At 44.3% G+C, this 21377-nt stretch overlaps 1 protein-coding gene across 2 annotated transcripts in view; it reads left to right on the top strand.

The window, feature by feature from the left end:
• LOC119650970 (beta-1,4-glucuronyltransferase 1) overlaps positions 1–21377 on the top strand; it is a 339594-nt gene that overhangs the window by 3673 nt on the left and 314544 nt on the right. The gene's annotated exons all lie outside the window — the stretch shown is intronic.

The raw sequence follows: 21377 nt of genomic DNA, 5'->3' as shown, positions 1-21377 counted from the left end.
AAAGATAGGAGAGCCAGGAGTGTTCATATGGTGCTGAATATCCTGTTTAATGGACTCAGAGAGAATACACACGGTAGTCATGTTTTTGAAGATGTACACGAATACATGTGTCATAAATGTCTTCAAAAAAAACGATAGAAAGTGTGTTGGGCTTGCAGGATGAAATTCTTCCTGATGACCTAAGGGAAGCTGTGGGGTCAATGAGGGTCTTATTATGCAGGTACAACAGTCTGCACCTAAGATGGAATTGTGATGTTCGCGATAATGAAGCGCCAAGAGAACGCTTATCGAAATCCTAGACTCACTTCTACCTGCCTTTTGCTATACGTGCGGATCAACGAGGAATTTATACGGTGATCTAGCGTGAGCTCTGTCAGTAAGCTGTTAGGTTCGGCTCTCTCACTTACTGACAGGCGCTTTGTGAGCTGCTCATTTAGTCTCTTATCGGTCCTCGAGCTCAATTGTCTTCTCATCTAGCCCGACCAGCGAATTGTGCGACGCCCATGCTTTATGCCGGTCAAAGCGAGCTGGGCCTCGAGCTGTCGGAACCACATTCCCGGGCTCCTAAGCCAAAACGGCGGCACTCGTACTGCCGCGGCAGTTACAACGCGAAAAGACCAACGACACGCAAACGAAACGAAGGCTGAAAAGAGTGGAAAAAAGAGCGTAGACAAGCGGGAAAGAAAACGGTCCTGTGCCGCCTCTTGCAAACAATCTTCGCCGTCAAAAATTGTTTTTCGAAATCATGGCTAACTCGATCGCAATGGCGTGCATTCGGCCATTGTACTCGACTAGGATAATAACTTCGACCGTGAAGCTTTGCTACCCGCGTCCAGAGTCACGGAGTCCTGTAACGCTGCACGATAGAATCGTATTTAACATGAAGGTTCAGGGGAAGGAGACGTTGGAGTACGTTAAGGGCATCTTCCGGGCAGAACTGCAGAGCCAAAGTATCACCTGCATCATGCGGTTCTTTGGTTCCCATTAAGCTTGAGTCTTTTGTATTTCTTGTTCAGTACTCGTCACGACACAGTAGAACCGTTCGTTGGGAGAGGATGGACCACAGCTGTGGCATCCCAAAAAATATCCTTAATTTTAGATTCATAACCACACTAAGATATTTTACATTGGAGGAGAGTGATAATCCTTGTCGTTTTTTAATCGCGGGAGGTGAAATCTGAGTATTCTTGTTTTGGTGGTAAATAGCATTAGCAATGTTTTGTTTGGATTTATACCGAATGCGGTACATATCGAAACGAAATATAGCTCCTATAAATCTATACATGCCGCGGAGCAACCCTATCTTGCTGTTCTCTTAGCATGACTGATATTATACTGTTTGGGTCTGGTGAGACCGAGTTACACCTCTACAGGCAACTCTTGTATGGCTGCCAGTATTTATGTGTGAAGCAAATTTTGAATACTTCCCTGGTCAGTTCCCTGAAGACAGGTCTTCATTCCCACAGCTCCGACTTTTGATTCTAGCTCGTCTGTCCTGTGAATGTTGGAAGCATCGATAGGCTTGGTTTTGATAAGTTGATCAAGCTTTTTCTAGTCGTGTATCGAAATGTGTCCGAGGGGGTCTCCGTTGGTTCGTCTGCCATTCGTTGGCGGCGTTGATTCGGTCCAAATTATTGGTTGATTTTGAGGAGTGGAACACTTTGACCACCAGGTCTCCTGGATAATCGTCGTACAGGATAATCTTCATCCCCTCCCAAACACCGCTTATCTCTCCCTTTTCTGTATGAATGGAGGTGGAAATCTTGAAAAGACGCAAAAGTGCCGGGTTGCAACAGTGTGTGGTATTCTCATCTACTAAAACCACACCCACTTCTTCGCCCATAGCTTCCCACCGTTGCTGCCATCTACTCTACACTGCTAGCTGGGTAGCCTTTGGGAAGCCCGCATTGCGTCCCATTCGCTTGAAGATCATTGCTAGAGATGAACTAGCCTTTGTTGCTTTTTTTCGCGTGTAATCGAAGTGGCTTTCGGCCCCAGTTTGATCATTCACAGCCATGCTTTGATGGCATGAATAGTTTCACTTCCATATACTTCCACATCCTCGGGGTGCTCTGCAACTACCACCACCGAGAAGTGGAAAATTAATCAACGTTCTTTCCTTTGGTATGCGAAGGCCAAGCACTCCGTTATACTTTGAGTTCCACAACAATGGCCCCAATGAAGGACCTTGGGGAACGTTTGTTGCCACAACATATTCTTTCGGTCCAGTCATCCGTTACATACCGAAGAAGAAGAGGTAACTCTGAAGTATCCGAACTAAGTCCACCCGGTTTGCCAAGGTGCTCTTAATCCAATCCCAATTGGTCGAATTCCTGACATCTAGCGTCACCACCGTGCATCATTTCGCAACGGCCGACGCTTACCGAACCCAATCTATGGCCACTATTACTGCATCGACCGTAAAAATGGCTCGTCGAAACTGGACGACCGTAAGCAACCTGCTGTATTTCACCCAATGATAGACGGGGTGATGGAGCAGAACCAACCTCTTCCACTGGGCGGGAATCACTCCTTCCATCGTGCACGATTTCAAAGTGCTAAAGATCTATGTGGGCCTGATTTTGCATTGCAAAAGACAGGCTACACTCAGATGGGGGAGAAAAGAAGAAGAAGCTTTTTATATCCAGGAAAATAAGATTTGTTATTTGTTAGTAAATGCTTCAAATTTTTTGGCTTCTTATTTGGATTCACAACTACTCTATTTTGGGAACCAACTGCACCTTTCATCAGTGTGCTCTCTTCTGATGTTCATGAATAAGCAACTTTGAAGTACAGAAGGGAGGACATTGTGAAGGAGACAGCTGGTTCCCGAAATACAATATTTGTGACATCAAATGTCAATAAAGCGAAATCCTCTTCGGATTTGCTCTTCTGCAATTACAGAGCAAATTACACAATAATTGAGACGAGTCAGGAGAAGAGCCTGTGACTTAGATGAAATTGGGAAATGAGTGCTTTGAGTATGGAATTCAAGTTTAGAATGATGGGCATCAAGAATGACCTGAGAAGGAGCATTTTGACTAATAAAATAATATAATAAAATATAATCCACAGACAAGTTAGAGAGGACAAGATCATGACCGTGATTTAAGTAATTCCTAGAGAGGTTGAATTGGGGAGCTCATTCATGAAGATACATAAAGGAAGAGAAGTGGGAAGGAATTATAAGAAGAGCTTGACATCGGGGAAGGTTAGGCCTGATGAGCATAGGTGGTTGAATGTCATCACAAAGAATAAAAGAAAATAGAAAACTATAATTAGGAGTTTCGATAATCTGTCGAAGAAGAGGGGCCAAGATTGGAGAAATATACACAAAAAACTAAAGTGGACCAGGCTTGAAGAGAAATACGTACGATAACATACTCATATGAGGAAGCGAAAAGGATGATCAGAACGTATCCAGAAGGAGTCTTACCTGTTTGGCTTCTGTCCCAGCGAAAGATAGAGTAGCCTTCGTGGAGCTCAAAATCCAAAAGCTATGTCTCAACGTTAATATAGTACCTACGTACCTCCAGTCGGGTATCGACACAGCCCTTGATGTTTATAGCTTCAAAGGATCATTCAATGGTTTAAGCGTTCAAATCTTCGGCTATAATTTTCGAGGTTTGGATTTTTAATGTACCAAACCAAAATACTTGCTATCTTCGAACATAGCAACTGCAAATATAAACTGCAGCTATTTTTCGTTCCTTGAATTCGACCAGGGCAACTCGATTTTGATCGCTTGATTTCCACACCTCCATATTGCTCACCTGTGAGTTCGATTTTTGGCTTAGACCCCGATGCTGCAGTTGTAATAAAGTTGACAGATTAAAGCTTCCTTAATTTTTTCTTAAATATGGTTTGTGAGGCTGGGGCTGATTGCCAGGCTGGCAAAGCCTCTTTGCAGGGTCTCATGGTAAAACCTAATTTGGATCAACTTTAGCTTTCAGTTACTTTCAAAAGTTAGGTATTGTCTGCGGAATGATCCTGGTCACCATTTATGTACTTTACAAAAACATATATTCTGGGTCAGCTTTGTATTCTCTGATTATGTCAGCTTTTCCTTCATATTTCCTACATTATTTGAACCTGTCGAAACGGCCGGTAAATACGTATTTAAACCATCTGAAGCCCGGCTTGGACAATATCTGCTTGCTGATTCTACACGAGATCCAGCTTATTTTTACCTGACTACCGGCTACCGTTTGGATATCTGCTTCTGTCAACACACTGATCCATGGAGATAGAGGTAGAGTCGGCAATTCGGGGACAGTGTGAACTACTTTTCAGGACCGCAGAAATGTTTTTTTTCGTTATGACGTCGTCAGTGTTCTTCCATAGGTCGTTTGGCCATTTGTTTGAAGGACTTGTCCGTTTTCCAGGAGAAGTATTCAGCCGTATTGTTGTCAGATTTTGTTAGATTGAACTCTAGGGGTTGAGGACACCAAAGTCGATTGACGTTCACTCCAAGGTTCATTAGCTTCGTATTGAATTTGACTTACCAGTGAATTTTGTTGTATGCCACCTTCTCTTTTCGATGATGATGGTCAATTCGAGTCGTCTTCGCTTCTCTGCCCTCCAATTTAGACCGTCTTTGTTATTTGGGAAGATTCCATTGAGCTTTATCAAATTGAGAGCAGTCCCAATTTCCGTGTTCAATCCCATTCACGTGTGGTCGTTGCTTCACCAACAAGAGTCGCCAACGCTCTACTTGTCGATATTCTTTGGCGCTATTGCTTTGGATGTGCTTGGTAATAATGTCAAACACCTCGTTCTCCAGAATATCTTCCACCCATATGTCTATTTGTTGTCTGTCACATGCTATTGTTTGAAAATGCTTGCAATTATTGTTGTGGACTGTGGGCATGTGGAGGCTATGACATTCCATGCATGCAGTAAGTGACATGATTTCCTGATGAGCTGAACATGTTCAGTGCCAGGTTAGTGGATTACCACGCCAAGCGAAAATGTGCAATTTAGCACGTTCGCTTTGGTCTTCTTTCCGTTTCCGATAAGGCCGTCAAAGGGTTTTTGACAAAAATCCAAATAATGCATCACTTCGCAGGTCGAGCTGCCTGTCGAAAGACTTCCAAGTATGCATCAAATTGTCTCGTACATGCAAAAGGGGATTGAAAGAAGGCGCCTGGGGAACCAGCTGGAAGATTCGTTTTAGTACGTTCTGGAACAGGTCTCAATGTTGACGTCGATTGTGAACGAGAGGAATAAGAGGTCAAAAAGCTGGCTTAATCTGAGATTAAACTTAATAATAATAATAATAATCGTTGGCGCAACAATCCATATTGGATCAGGGCCTTGAAGTGTGTTAGAGCACTTCATTCAAGACCGTAACGGTACACTAGGAGGCAATGTGGTCAGCATTGCGCATTGAGATTAAACTTATTCTAAGAAATCACTCAATCGGAAAACCCGAAAGCAGGCCTCTGTATAAAATGTGGCCCTCGAATGTCATTGCATTTTGATAGTTGTTCAAATGAAACTAATTATGGTAGGTTGGCATAGAAAATGCACCCTTTAGCCAACCATGGTGGTACCAAATTTGGCATTATGACAAAACATAATATAAGGATCTAAACTGAGAAGTTTGGTGCAAATTCTACCATTATCATCTTCATTGTTGATAGTCGATCATGTGAATTAACTGCCTTCTCAGGCATCGTAGAAAAACGGTGTTTCTTGTGTTTCGTCTCTTAGAGTTTCTTACATAAACACCTAAAGTGCCAAGCTTCCAGTTTTGACTGGTCTGCCATCCAGGCTGGTTTTTTTATAGTTTGGTTTATTTTTTTTTTTTAATAGTCTTTTACTGGCTAGATTACTTTATATTCTACAAAACCGTGTTCTCTAGTATTTTTGGGACCTGTTGGCTTGCCATTTTCGTGGTCATGTATCTTTTTGTAGTCTTGATCGGCTTCCACAAGTAGGTCCTTCCTTTCGTGGGTTATAAAAAACTTAAACGATTTATTTGTAGTTTCTGAAAGTTAGCGCTTTAGACAAGACTCTTCGATTTAAAATATTCCTTGGATTTGTGCCATATTTCGCGTAAAGTTTTCAACCCCCTTACCTGCTTTAGTTCAGAGGCTTCCAGAACGAGCCTAACATAAAAACTGATAATTCTGCTTTCGCTAATTTCGTTGGTTTCTCGGTACTTGTGGCACGTCCTCTCTGTGCCCATAATCCGCTGGTAGATCCAAGGGCTTCAGGGTGTCTATTGTTTTCAATAAATAAATACTTCCACGGTACACTCTCCAAGACAGGAACAAAGAAAAATGATACACTGTTTGGTGTCGATTGAAAATCTCAATGTCATGAACATGGACCTTTTGTATTGACTGCTTCCTGAGTATATGTCTTTAAGGGGTCTTCGTCTCCGCACTCGTCTTAAGAAGTACGCTGCTGTCTACGTCGGTAGAGTTTTTCCGCATTTGCCTGACCAGTTGGTATCCTTTTTAGATCTGCTTTTAAAAATAATAACTCAGAGAGCCAAGGGAAAGGGAACCAAGAAGGATATCTTGAGCCTTATTTTTCCTACAAATACTATAACGCCATCCAAGGAGAAATCATGAAAATTTATAGTATTTGATGTGAAAAATTTTATTATTCAGCGACAATCAGTAGACCTGTGTCTCAGGTATGAACCACTCGAAATTATCCTATCAGATTTCATTTCCTATCAGCTTTTCATAAATCCATTTATATATCAGAATTCAATACGTCAATTCCGTCACTTTAGCTTAACTTTCAGTCATAGTCCATTCGACCAACGCCAAAAGCCTAGAAATCTCGAATTCCGGCACCAACAGCACACATTCCGTGATATCTGAGATCAACCGCGAAGGGCAATGCCAGGTACTTTTCCAGCTACGAGAATTATCTTTGCTTTACTCTGTATTGTCTAGCCATCATCTCATCGTCTACCTACGGAGGTGAACTAGGCAGGAACCGACTGAGGTAGTGGTCAGATGCTCAGCAGACCGTGCTTAACTGAAATGTTGAGCCACCGATGATGACGAAGGTAACTTAATGCATTGTGATTTGACGCCTCGAGATTGGGTTGATTGATTTAGTTCCTTCCTTTGTGGATTCGGTTGAAGCGTTCTGGGATTGAATATTATAACGAGTCAGGGAGAAGCTGATGAATGATGGTCAGTGCTTTCTGATTGTTAGTGCTGGGAAATCAGGTCAGTTGGGAAATTGGCGTTGATATTTACATGCATATTGGATACGTGTAGCTACAGGGGAGACTTTATAATGTCCATCTCCCTAATATGAGTAATGAAATGGACATGGAAATGGTTCTACTATTATAGTTCGCAAATCAAAAGGAGGAATGGAGTCCGCTTTCCGGAGAGACATTTGGGAGATGATACCGTGAAAGCATTCTTCAGTGGTGATTAGGACTTAGGAATTTTTGCAAACCTCCATCTGTTAAAGCCAGCAAAACAGCTCAGTGCATCGAGAAGCTGATAAGGTCTTTGCGGTGAGTGTCTCCACGCCTCAGTTCCTCCTCCTCCTCCGTGTTACAAATAATAATAATTGGATTGAAAGCAAACTAAAATGACATTTAAACTGAGGAATTAATTTGTTCCATAATTCGATACCATACTACTTTACATAATAATTCAAATGGAATCTAATTTCATTATCGAATTTGTTATGCGAAGAAACTAATTGTTGGGTCGAATTCTGAAGTTTGCTACATTCCGTATATAATTGTAATTATGCCATCAATCGACAGGCCCCCTGCCTCGGTGCTTGATTGAAATTGTTATTGACATCTTTAATAATAATAACTTCGTTTGATAATATGAATCCGGTTGGTACCCTTTCCTTAGGGTCGTTCGAAAATTTCCAGGTTTGGGGGAAGAGGGGGGATATTGTCTCGTACTGGAGTTAGGTACGGACTAAAATCTTGATTAGAATGTGAATGTGATAATATGATTCCATTGCTGGCTTTGTGACGCAATGGAACCAAACTCTAAAGCACGATGATATGTGGGCATAAAGGGAGTTGAAGTCCAGCATAGTTGGTGTAAATGGCGAAAGTGGCAGTAGATAGGTCATATATTGAGAATCGGGTCTGTTCCTTTTGTTGTTCTGTGGAAACGAACTCCCGCGGAACATGAAGTGATTGGAAACCTAGCATAGTTGTCTAGGATGTAACCTGTACAGATCATAGTTGCTGTTTCAGGATTTCTTCAATTCCTTGGGATCATCATTGTTTTACAAATTATCGGCTGACAGGCCTGCGCACAGTCAAAAGGTAATTTAGTTTTCTTTTTTATAGTCATGATTTCGCTGATCAATTATTGTCTCCATTTTGGTGTGTGGATGTACATAGCTGGTCGTACACTCCTTCTATAGTGTATCCTTTATCTGGCAGTAGAGGAGATCATTTCAAACTAGCTCTCCTTTGCTTGGAAGAAATGCTTTTATAGTCAAATTCGTATCATTAGGTAAAGACGAGGTTTGTCCGATAGATACGCGAACTACAGTTAGGATTGTCCTCTCTGCATTGGAGAAGGTGCTAATAGGACGGATGGGGAGCTTGGTCTTTAGTATACGAACTCTGAATACCATGGGCAACTTCAGTTTCAAATAAGACCCTTACCCTGGTGACCGAGCTAGCCAGTGTGGACATTCTTCCCAGACTACTCTGGGACCAATTTTAAAAACACAACAATTCGGGAAACCGGAAGCTTGAAGCCGGTATAAAAGGTTTTGAGTTTCCCTTTGTGAGGAGCATACCGCAGTTCTCCATTAGCTAATAGCATTGACTCGAGATATTTAAATTGCTCAACGCTGTCAGCTGCAGTAACCTATCCAGAACTGTGCAACTTAAATATCTCGGGTCAATGCTATCAGCCAATGGAGGACTGCGTAATGAAATTGTTTCACACATTAATGCGACCTAGATCAAGTGGCATTCCACAACTGGTGTTCTTTGTGATCGACGTATCAACGAACGTCTCAAATCTAAAATGTCGTCCGTCTGCCGTTCTCTATAGTTCTGAGTGTTGGCCGACTATAAAACACAATGAACGGTGTCTTGTGGTGATGGAGACGAAGATGTTGCATTGGACGGGTGTCGTGACACGTTTTGATTACATCCGAATTGAGGATATTCGCGATCGAAATGGATTTGCACCGATCGTAGAGAAATTCCGAGGAAGGCGTCTTCGATGGTTATTCGCGTTAACAAGAATTTACTTACTAAGTCAATGGTAAGCGACCAAAAGACCCACCGAAACACCGTTGGCTTGGCACGCTAGATGGGCATTTAAAAGCCTCGAAATTAAATCCAGATCTGGTATCTGGTAAAATAAAATGGCGAAACCGATCACGACGATCCCCAAGAACGGAACGAAGGCTACAGAAAAAGAAGAAGTTGTGATTTAAATAAATCATTTAATGGAAAGCCCTGTATTGATAATAGTCAACTTCATATTCTTCACACTCTGAGTTTAATGTTATTAGCAAATGTGAAGAATTTAACCTACAACAGATACAAACAAGTCGGGAAACCGGAAGCTAAACGCCTCAGGTATGAAAGGTTTCATATATTTCTTTTATAAGGAGATTTGAGGGTATTTAGAGGCCTAGGCACCATACAGTGGCAGCCTCCTGCCTGTTTTTCAGAAATGATCATTTTCAACCCCCCGCACTCCCCACCTTTCCAACAAATGTCAAAATTAGGACCGGCTTCGGAAACTACTAACCGAGACCTTTAATTTGATATGAAAAAAAATTGACACTCCGCTTTTGCATGTGCGATTTCCAGCCTGGAATCCCCTGCCGTCAAATCGGGTGTAGCGAGTACCAGACATAGTACTCCTAACCCGAAACCTTCGACGTCGGGGGATCCCTCAAAAGTGAAAACCGACAAGAACGTCGGTCGGCAGAAACCGACTAAGAAGCGAAGATCCACTGGTGTCCTGTTGAAGAGCCAGTACCAGAAAGGCATGCACATTCTCAGCAAGATAGCTAAGAATAAGAAGGTCGGTACTGTCGACGAGCGGGATGAAAAAGACCTCGCTAAATACCAGGCGATTGTTGAGGAATACAATAGCAATTGTCTGGCAAACGAGCAGAAAGCGCTCTGAACGCAATCGATCTCAAGAAGAGATCGAGCAAGATCACAAGCGGAGAAGAGTGGGCATGAACTCAGACGCTAAGCAACATCCGAAGAAAAGTACGCAGGAACAGCCAGCCGACGGTCCACGAATTGCGAAACCCCTCAGCGACGTGGCCAGGAGCCACTTATGTGTGGCGCTGGCGGATGGTGATTTCGCTAGCGGAAAACTAGCGCCGGAGGTGTGGGCAAGTGGTGAGGCCAGACTGTCGGAGATGGCCATTAAGCATTTTCTGGACACCGAACCCAATACACGGAATTCATCCCCTACTTTAATTCCTCTCAGGTGGTCCCTGGGTTCCATGTTATAGCTTGCGAGGACCAATTCTCGGGTTCTTCGATTATCGATTTAAGTTTCTTTCGTAGAAGAATATCTAATGGATGTTGCTGATGGTCAGGGTGACTATCCGAGTTGACTACGGTCACAAGGGGAGAGGTATCCTCGAAATACGTATTTGTAGATATTACCAAATACTTTTAGCCAATAAAACGGAATCATATATTCCAAGGGAATCTTTCATTTTAAATTTTTGGTAATGCTTAGGAGAAATCCTTGGGAAACTCATGAAATGTTGAGGTTTGTTTAAGTGAATGACGCACTAAAGACGACACTATTTTTGTATATTAACCGCTTTTGTAAAGGTTTTCAGCCCACGTATTGATGAGAACATTAATGAATTGAGTTTAGGAACATTGTCTCTGCAGACGATTCCAATACATTTGTCATTGAGTAAACTATGTAGAAAAATGGTCCCAAAAATGTAGACTCCTTATGAAAAGCCGAGAGAACAAACCTCTGTACTGACTGGAGAAACTCCTGACTGCATGGATGCTGCATTACGGCAATGAGCGCATGCATTTAGCAGTGAAGAATGACGATTTCCCGGCCCTTTAATTCGATAGCCTTGCTAGATCATCTACCCTATTTGCCAGTGTTAACCTCCAGTGACTTCTTTTTGCGATATCGTGCAGGGGCGACACTGGGACCTTCTGCAGATGATAAAACTTGTAATGTTGAACAATTCAAAAGCCTTTGCTTTTTTTGGCTAATTTCGGGCAAAAGGACCCGCATCAATGTTTTTAAATTTGGGTCAAAGAAAGCTTATAAGATGTCGTGAGTGGCAAGATCGTCAATGCAGCAAGAGTAAGTGGATAAACTTGATTAACCTCAAAATAACAACAAGAAAAAAAACTTTCAAGCCTGATATCTTTGTAAATATTCATTCAGGTAATTGGAAAGCATTCTATGCGATCATAGAGCTGGTTCCGAATCTGGGGTGGGTCAATAGATTGATTAAGGGGGCATGGTATCGCCGGGCCGGGTAAGTGGGTAAAAAATGCGTGCCCGCGGAAAAAATTGGCTATGGGAAGGATACCCAGAAATAAAACTAAACATGGAGAACCAGAAGGAGAATAAAGTTACGGTGCAGGGCTTCGGAAACCCAGTACCGGCAGTGCCTCAGTAGTGGGAACCTTGGCTACTGTGGCATCTAATGTTACAAGCGTACGGGAGGGACTGGAATTGGCTCCAGTAACGGACCCGTTTCGAAGGAGCTCGATTCTTCGCAGATCCAATCACACACAGGCGATCGCTACCCCCAGTGGGAAGTTTGAAGCGGGAGTCTTCGATGAGGAAGAATTCTTGGCGCCGAATCACCCGAGCTATGTTTTAGGCAATGATCAGTCTGGAGCTGCCTTCACTGCTCAGGTTAAAAAAATCATGGAGCTGTGTGAATCCATAAAGGAGCGCAGGAACATTCACCAGAATGTAAGGGCCATGATAAGACGCATTCGTTTAGCGTACGGCAAGACCCAGGACGAACGAGAGAGAAAACCGAAAAGTGGACTAGCCGACTCAAGTAACGCCTGCTCAAAATACAAAAGGGAAGAAACCAAAATACAAAGGGGAAGAGGCTGCACCAAAAACTGAACGACTCAACAAGCCAACAAACCCCGAAAAGAAAAAAATATTCAACTCCCAAAAAGGCGGAGTACATGATAACTACGACTGGAGCTGCCTGCGACATTGATGCAGCGGCGACCTGGAGAAAAGGGACCGGACCTTCAAAGGCGGATGTGGAAGCCTCGAAGAAAGTGGAACCGCGGAGAAGAAACGATCGGAGGAAGATAAGACCGAAGATGATAATCATTTCCAAACGAGGTGAAGGGTCATATGTCGACATTCTCAGGAGAGTGAAGGCAGAAGCCGCATTAGACTGTTCCACAAGGGAGATTTTATGTTAGAGCTTAAGAATTCCAAGGATGTAACCGTAGACAAATTGTTGAGCCAAATCGGAAAGTCGTTAGGGCAGGAAGCCAGCATAAGGGGTAGCAGACCGGAGATCACTATAATCTGCAAAGATATAGATGAAATCACGACGAAGGAGAAGGTTCGCTAGCCAAACGATCAGCTAAAATTCTATCAACGGCAACAATGATATTCATAGCTACCGAAATAAGCTTTAGTTTTGGGATGTTTGGCCTAGCGTCGGGGAGAATCTTAACGTATTCTGTGAATGCGACTTGAAACGCGGTCAAAGCCTTATTATAAATTGGGTCGACATTCCTAGTTACAAAGCTTCTCCTGATTACTGGGTTCATGGAATGCCTTACAAGTGGAGTACTTGTATTGCCTCTTGGAAGATTTGTTGCCTAGTTGGTTGAGCAACTCGGCTGTGATTCACTATCACCTGGTACCGGTTGACGACGTTGTGTTCCGGACATGATTTAGCTCCGGAAATCGGGTTATAAACGCGTCATGTAGTCGGTGTTTGTACCCTGATAGATTCCGTTCCAAATCCGTGACACGGTAATAGACGCGGACGATAAATTCCTTGAGTTGGTTCGTCCAAACCATACGACGCCTAGGTCTTCCGTCTCTAGTGGTTGACGGCACAACCGCCACATGGAACTTTCGGCGGCTGCCTGCTGATGGTAGGCAGGCAGTTTAAAGAGGGGAAAAGACGGCTGGAGGGATAGGACTTCCTATGATGCTGGCAATTGCCACGGCTGTGGTCCGTGAACGCTTGAATTTGGGGCAAATACTCAAACAATCAAATGGATTCGAACAGCAAAATATCAGCACTAACAACTGAGGGCTTGATTCAAATCAATCTCAACAAGTGTGAGGCGGCGCAATACCTCCTTTCACAGACCATCCGAGAGAAGGGAATTTACGTTGCCATTATTTGTGAGCCCTATCGCAACTACAATGGTGGTGTCTGGACCAGGGACCAGACCGGTAAAGCAGCGATGTGGGCGTGCGACGGGCAGGCCATGCAGGAGGTTATGCAATTTCCGGAAGCTGGTTTCATGAGAGCAAAGATGGGCGGCATTCATGTCTACAGCTGTTACGCTCCTCCTAGCAAAACACGTGCGCGGTACGGGGAGATGCTTCACCATTTGGTGGTGGACGCAAGGAGTCATACCCCAGAAAATCATAGCGAGTGACTTCAATGCCTGGGCCTGTGGGTGGGGTAACCGAAGGACAAATGAGAGAGGACGTATCCTGCTCGAGGCATTTGCCGATTTGTATGTTGTACTTGCCAATGTTGGGAACTCATTTACGTTCAGAGGCAGAGGCCTGCGACCTCAGGTACGTGGCCACTGCATTGGCAAAGGGAACTAACTGGTATGCCAGTGACCATTACCCCCACAGCGACCACCAGGCGATCTTTACTAAAGCCGTTGGTGGGCCAAGTGGCGGGTTGAATGCTCGCAGAAAGCGAGTAGGGATGCCGGGCTGGACGACGAGGGCGTTCGAGCAGGATACGCTCTCTGAAGCTCTGGTGGGTCATGACGACCTGAATGGCACGGCGATTGAAATGGCATCAAGAATTACGCGATGGGTGACCGAGGCATGCGACGCTACTATGTTCCGGAGGCGAGAGTTTGCAAGGAAACAGTCAAACTATTGGTGGAATAGCGAAATCGCGGAACTAAGATCGGCATGCCATGGAGCAAGAAGGCAGCTCCAACGATCCAGGACCTGATCACGAGGAGCGCGAACGGGATTATAGGTCGTTGTGTGGCAGAATAAAGGAAGTCATTCAAAAGAGATTATCTAAGGCGACTGTGTGTGGATGCCAACATAAACCTCTGGAGCATGGCCTACAGGCTTGTTATGAAGAAGTTGCAGGGGCAAAGGTCGCCTCAGGTGACCTGTCCACGGCTTCTACAGAAAAGGTTCGGTGTTGGGTCCTCTGCTCTGGAACGGGATGTATAATGGGATGCTCTTGCTTCCTGTAGCAGAGGAGGCTACGTTTTGCAAATGACCTGGCCATAGTCATCGTTGCAAAAGTCTCGGAGGATGTGGAGGTTTACACCACCGAGTCGGTCATGGCCTTGAGGGGGCCGGACTGAGCTCGGCGGAGGAAAAGACGGAGCCAATCCTCATTACAAATCGCCGGAAAATAAATACGATCAGCATGTGGGTTGGGAGCCATATGATCGTCTCAAGGCCGACCATCTAATACCTTGGTGTAGCTCTCGATGCCAGGCTGAGTTTCAAAGGGCATATATCGTACGCCTGTGAAAAAGCTACAAAGGCCACCACGGTCCTTGCCAGGATGATGGCAAACGTAGGTGGGCGAAAACAGTGTAGCAAGCTGCTAATAGCTGGGGTCGTGCGGTCCGTTTCGTTATACGCATCGCCTGTGTGGGCGAAGGCTTTGGACAATGTATAGAACTGGAGGAAAATAAATTCTGCTTATCGTCTGATTGCGCTGAGGGTATGCAGCGCATTTCGAACTAGTTCGGATGATGCTGTGTTCGTAATCGCAAGGATGGTCCCTATTGACCTATTAGCGAGAGAGATGCGATGCCTGTATAGACGGAGGCAGGCAGGTCCATCAGGAACGGAAGCAGATCACCGGCGAACGGCCAAAGAGAAGTCGCATAGACTCTGGTAACGACGATGAGAGGGGTCGTCGAAGGGTCGGCGGACATACAAGCTTATTCCTGATATTAGGGAATGGCTTGACCGACGACACGGGGACGTGAACTATCACCTCACGGAGTTTCTCACTGGAGACGGTTGTTACGCAACGTATATGCATGGTATCGATGTGGATGATTTCCCGAACTGTTGCAAATGTCGTGGGATCTCAGAGGACCCGAAGCATGTGCTGTTTGAGTGCCCGAGATTCCGGGAGGAGAGAAGAAGCCTGAGCGAGGCCCTGGCAGTCGGGGTGAGCCCCCAAAACTTAATCCGGGAAATGCTCAGGTCGGAGACAAACTGGACTTTAGTCATTCACACAATGTGCGGATACAAACCCAACTCCTGAGAGAGAGAGGCTCTACCCTAAAGACAGAATGGAGCTGCTGAAGGAAGCAAATAAGCGGAAGACTGCAGAGTGACGGAATGCAAGCCCGCCCCGCGAAGTAATGCCTAAATGGTGGTCCCGTGGGGCAAGGGCATGCGAGAGGTGGGGGTGCTTTTTTAGTGGGTGCGAATTCCACACTACACACTTGGACAATTTTACAAGGAGAGACTGAGAATGAAATTCATCTTTCTGAGATCAACTTCTTTATGGCTTTGCTGGATCAGATGGATTTTCTGAGAAATCCGACCTTCTCTCCATCAAACTACTCCGAATTTCTACCAGCGTAATATTCGTGTCATATTTGTTTCCCATAAGCTTAAGTGGATTCTGATGTCTTTGTAACAGACAAGTTTTACAACTGCTAGAGAGCCCCGGATATGAAGCCACGTGTGGAGTTTTACTGCGAGATATGGAGACCAGATTTGGGTCTAGTCTATCAACTATCACACCAACGTTATCTTCCCAATGTCGTTGAAATTGCTTCGAGCCCTTAATGGGCTAGGGGACTAATGGAACTTTTGCCCCGTTTTCGTCGTAATTTGTCACAGATTTTCCCAAAAAAGGACTCTTATCAAACGAGAATCATGGGAACCGAAGCCTGACATGTTCCCTTGATTGGCGTAGCCAGTCAATTACCGAACCAAAATCGTACCAAAGGAACAATAGATGCCGCATTAGACGGAATTATCTCGACCCCTCACATTCCTCCAAATTACCTTTTACAAAAAATTCCAAATTCCAAAAAGACAGGAAGGTCGTTGCATGTAATTACCACCCATGGACAATTGCGTGGCATCAGTATCATCTAATTGTCCATTACATGCCTCAATTACTGCAGCATTTGTACGTAATGAACAATAAGCTGAAACCAAGCGACACAAGGCAAAGCATTATCATGAATTTTTCCGCCCCCTCCAGTTCTCGGCACTAACAAATGTCATTATAAAAACATTTTGAACGTCCATCAAACAACCGGAGCGCGATAGTAGTGGACAAAGTGGGTCGAGCAGCAGCAGGGAGGTGCTCAGTGGGCTTATTGGAGGTGCCACTTTTTTTTTCTGTCTCCTCGCTCCGTTTCGCTGCCGCGACCCATCATTTCGAATCATCCACTTCTTGACCATCTCGATAAACACCAAATTATTTCAAGTGAGCACTTGAACTTTATAAAATTTCAAGTACTCAGCACTTGTGCTCGTGTAAATTATTTGCACACCAACTGAGAGTATTTGAGAATGTTTACAGGCCCTCTTTCAAGGCTTTTCTGGCTCCAATTTCAGACGATATTAAAAGATAAACGGTTACTTTTGTGAATTTCGACACCCACTCTTTGGATGGTAGACAGGCCCTGGTGACTATTGCATCTTTGGGAAGAGAGTCACACTCGAGTTTGGTGCGAAATTCAAGTGGAATATTAAAATTATGCACTGCAATCCGCGGAGATTAGTTTCTTGAGGACTTTTTTTCCGTGGGCGAGTGAGGACTGAAATGACTAGACGGAGAGAGAATTTATTGAGTAGAAGTTGATGCCGTTGACGAGTGGTGAAAAGTGAGAAAATAAAAATATTTGATCAGGGAATCAGGTCCTTGGCTTCGTCTGAAAGTTTCGGAGTCTGCATCAAGTGCAGCAACACGAATACTGCAGAAATTGTACGGCGGAACATGTATAATGTAGGTTTGCCCACGCGTGGCTTTGCCAACGTGTATGCATGACTTAAGGAAGGGAAAGTGTAGGCAGCTCGGAATCTACAACAGTCGAGTGCTGTCTTCCGAGACTCATCTCCCGGGGGCTCTATCGGCCAGCTGATAAGCGCCAGAGCCGACCGTATCATCCTACGCTCTGTGCATTGACCCTCCCATAATTTCAGTCATTAGTTGCATTCATAATCATTAAGTCTGTCATGCTTTCCGAAGAATGCACAGAGAGAAAAAACGCGGCCAGCGTGTCGGTATTTCTAGGTGAGACTCACTAACAACGGGGACGTTGTCAGCAATATTTCACGTTCGCTCAAGGTTACCAGCGCGTACATATCGGAACGGAAAAGGCATGAAAGAGAAATTACACAGTGAATTCACTTTGAGCTTATTGATTAGGCATTCCGTGCAGTTTCGCCATTAGGTCAGCTAACGTACGGAGTGAATTGACTGAGATGTAATACGACCCTTTGGAGGGAAAGCATAACACTTGGGCTGCTTTCAATTTTCACTATTGATTCTTCGCGACACTGCTAGCGGGGATGGTGGCGCTGCAGTTGGCAGGGAAATCCTCTTTTGGGTTAGTGTTAGCGAATGCAGGGCAGTGTTTATGCCACAGACAACTGTTGATTTTCTGACAATGGGTTGCGTGGTGGAAGACATTGCAGGGTATAACTAGGACATGTCCTAATGAATCGTAAATACTTTGCGGGTGTCATTACGGGAGAATGATGGGTTTGCTTTTTAAGAAACCACTCCAGGCCGGTCTAGAACAAAATGTCAAAGTGACAGATACCGGAATGTTTAAGTTCTCTGGTGAATTCAGACCTCGTGTTTGAGCCACTCCAGCCAATTTGGAATGCAGCTCATGGTCAACTTTCCTCGAACGATCGACATAGCATTCACGTCTCTCCCAGAACAAATCAGAATATTTTAATTGACAGGTATTCCTTCTGCAAAAGTCCCACCATCATGTGCAAACAATGGCGACTCCATAGACAGTGACACTATCTAACAGCAAATCATTTAAAGTGCTCCTTAGACGCCAGACCATGCCATCCCGACCCGACCAAACAAAACTGACAGCCTTTCAATTCTATTCCAAAAACAACCTCACCTTTTCCGAGGAGCTGACCAGCTCATTTTCCCTTGAATCCAGATCGTAATAAACTCTCACTATTGCAAATTTGAAATTCTCGACATTGTCTCCAGGTCGGAGTCGGCAAGTCAGTCACGTTCGATTTGTTACGTTCGTTGTGCATGTCCATTGCATAAGAGACAGAAAAGACATGGACAATACGACGTGATATGGCTGAAGAATCGAAGACTTCTTTTCCGACAGCCAACATACAATCATCCATAACTTGGGAATTCAAGTCGATCCCTGACTGCAAATTCGTGATGATGAGAATGTTCGTCTGGTCATTCCGTGAATGGACAATGGATGCACCAAGCTATCATCTTCGGTGACATGGACATCACATTTCAAATCGAATTCGATCCATTGCATGGGAGCCTTTCCCGGAATCTTATGGATTACCCAATGCAACCGTATCAATCATCATTGAATGCAAAAGTAGCGTAAATCTCATAGAAAGTACCGGTTCTGGTGCTCGCTGCACTTAGGTTGGATTTATGATGGATGACCTTTGCGGGTCTTCCGTGAATGGTATTCCTTCCTATATGGAGTTGGATCAATTTGTAGTGTGTAGTGTGATTAGGAGTTGATAACGATTGGTTTCTTAATGGAAACGGAGTCGTTAAGGGAAGGTGAGATAAAGTCATTCCATAGGTTCACATGCATTTTAGTCATTTATGAGAAAGGAAATGAGCCAACTAAGTGGGTTTTGAATTATTCCCGAAGATAGCAGCAATCAATGGCAGCAAATGGCAAATGGATTATTCATTTGGAGATTAGATAAAACTTAAGGTCTGGCAGAAATTCCAGAACAATTAAACAATGGCGACCAGATAATTTAGCAAAATGATACGCCTTTTGCCGCAAAATATGGCCGTTTGCTGAAGTCAAATATAGTCGTAGCCACCATTTATGGCATTCGAACGTGTCTAATTAAGATAGGTAAGTACCGTACCGCAGTTCCAAGTCCTCAGGCCTCATATGTTAGTCCCACTTCATCATCCGCTAGTACTCATCCCTCTCCCCTCAGAATCTGCTGATAATGTCCTCGGATATCCCTAGCTTTCCCATCCTGCTTTGATCCGTTATTATTGGCAATATGGTGCTAAGGCTCTTCCTGGTAAGGTTTGAACATTTCTGTGAGCGCTTTGGTTCATATTTTCCCAAGAGCATCCTGGCTTGTTTCATTACTGGTAAGTTCACCCAGGGTAGTTCTCCCAATAATGCTTTCTTTATCATCCTCAGCCTATGTTCGCCCTCCGAATCCCTTCCGCTAGTGGATATAGCCTGCCTCACATCGCCTACTATTCCCTTTCTTACTCCTCTCCTCGTCGAGTACCTCATTGGCAAACTTGATTCCAATGTCGGACCTGACTACGATGGTCCTCTTTTTGCTCAAAACTGATAAGTCCATCTCCCTTCCCCCTATCTCTTATTTTCAACAAAAGAGGATCATTTTCCCGGCTTACGGAAAGAGGCTCTCATTATCTCAAACACAAAAGTGCTGATCGCGCGCTTGCCGAGAATTACCGTCCCATTTCTCTCCTCTCCTCCTGTTCTAAAATCTTGGAAAGACATGTTAGCGACTGGTTGTCCGCCCACTTTTGCTACCACATAGTGAAAGAGCAACACGGCTTTGTTAAGCGTAGATCCACTGCCTCCAACCTGGTTCACTTTACCAACTTTGTCGCCAAATGTCTAAATTTACAGCAAGAACTACATACCATTTACACTGATTTCGCTAAAGCCTTCAACACTGGAAATCAAAAGATACTTCTATCCAAATTTTCGTATCTAAGCGTTGCCATACCACTTGTTTTATGGCTTGCCTCTTACCTTTCCAACCGATCCTGCCGCGTCTCTTTTGACGGCTGCACTTCCCGCTTCTTCTCTCCTTCCTCTGGCGTCTCAAAGGGATCTATTCTGGGCCCTTTGTTATTTTTATTTTTTATCAACGACCTTCCCCCCTCCTTACCTGTCCCTGTTTGCTGACGAGCTTAAGCTGTTTTCCACTATATTGTCGCCAATGGACGGTGTTTCCCTTCAATCTACCCTAGACACTCTGGTTCGTTAGTGTTCGACTAATGGGTTTAGCACTAAACGGCAAAAAGCGTCACTCTATGTGCTACTTTCTGAAATCCTCACCCACTTCTTTCTCATAATCCCTTAACGGATATTCCTTAACCTGCTTAAATTCCACGCAAGACCTCGGAGTCACTTTCGACAATAAGCTCCGCTTTGGCATCCATTGCTTCGAAATCACCAATCGAGTAGTATAGTTGTCAGGCTTTATATTTCGCTCCTCCTCTGATTTTGATCCCTTCCAAGCCTCCTTAGCTTTCTTCAATTCCATCGTGAGGAATACCCTCGAGTACTGTTCCGTGTTCTGGTCACACTCCCGTTCCGGTCACACTGTGATTGCTCTTGAAAATGTGCAGCGTAAATTCACCCGTTCTTTTTTCTTTAAGAAAAGCTTCCCTCGAGTGGACTACCCCTTCCCCTCCATTTTCTGAACCTACCCTTCCTACAACAGCGTAGGTCCTATCTAGATCTACGCACACTTTTTAAACTTTCCTCGCGTCTGATCGACTGCTCCGCCACTAACGACATCACCTGCCGTCCTGCGTCTTATAACACACATAGCGCAGGCATTTTCAACGTGCCCTTCCCAAAACTCGAATTCTATTTCCATTCTCCCGTATTGGAGTTTACTCTGTTTGTTGTCCGTTAAATAAATAAATCATGGCTATGAATCCCATCCCGATCCGACAAAAGTGTTCTGGCCGATCTGGTACCTTTTCTGCTCCTTTCCTGACCGCTGCCTCATAGTCTTCTGACCATATCAGGCTTGGAAGCAGGCTTGTTCTGAAGTGAGGGACCCGTCAGTGTACCAGGCAATCAGTGCTGGTTTCAGCTGCTATCCTCTCTCAGTCATCCGGTGTTTCAAATTTCTTGATGAAATTAAATTTCTTTGTTATGCTATCCCTTGGTATCAGTAATTCGAGAAAGAATGACAATCTTCTCTCCATTTATTTCTCTGCTTTGTTGATACCCTGGGTAATTCTGATATTGT

Source organism: Hermetia illucens, chromosome 3 (genome assembly GCF_905115235.1).
Source record: "Hermetia illucens chromosome 3, iHerIll2.2.curated.20191125, whole genome shotgun sequence".
In the NCBI taxonomy this organism is placed as follows: domain Eukaryota; kingdom Metazoa; phylum Arthropoda; class Insecta; order Diptera; family Stratiomyidae; genus Hermetia; species Hermetia illucens.
The sequence above is the reverse complement of the archived record's forward strand: the minus strand, read 5'-3'. Positions and strand labels throughout refer to the sequence as shown.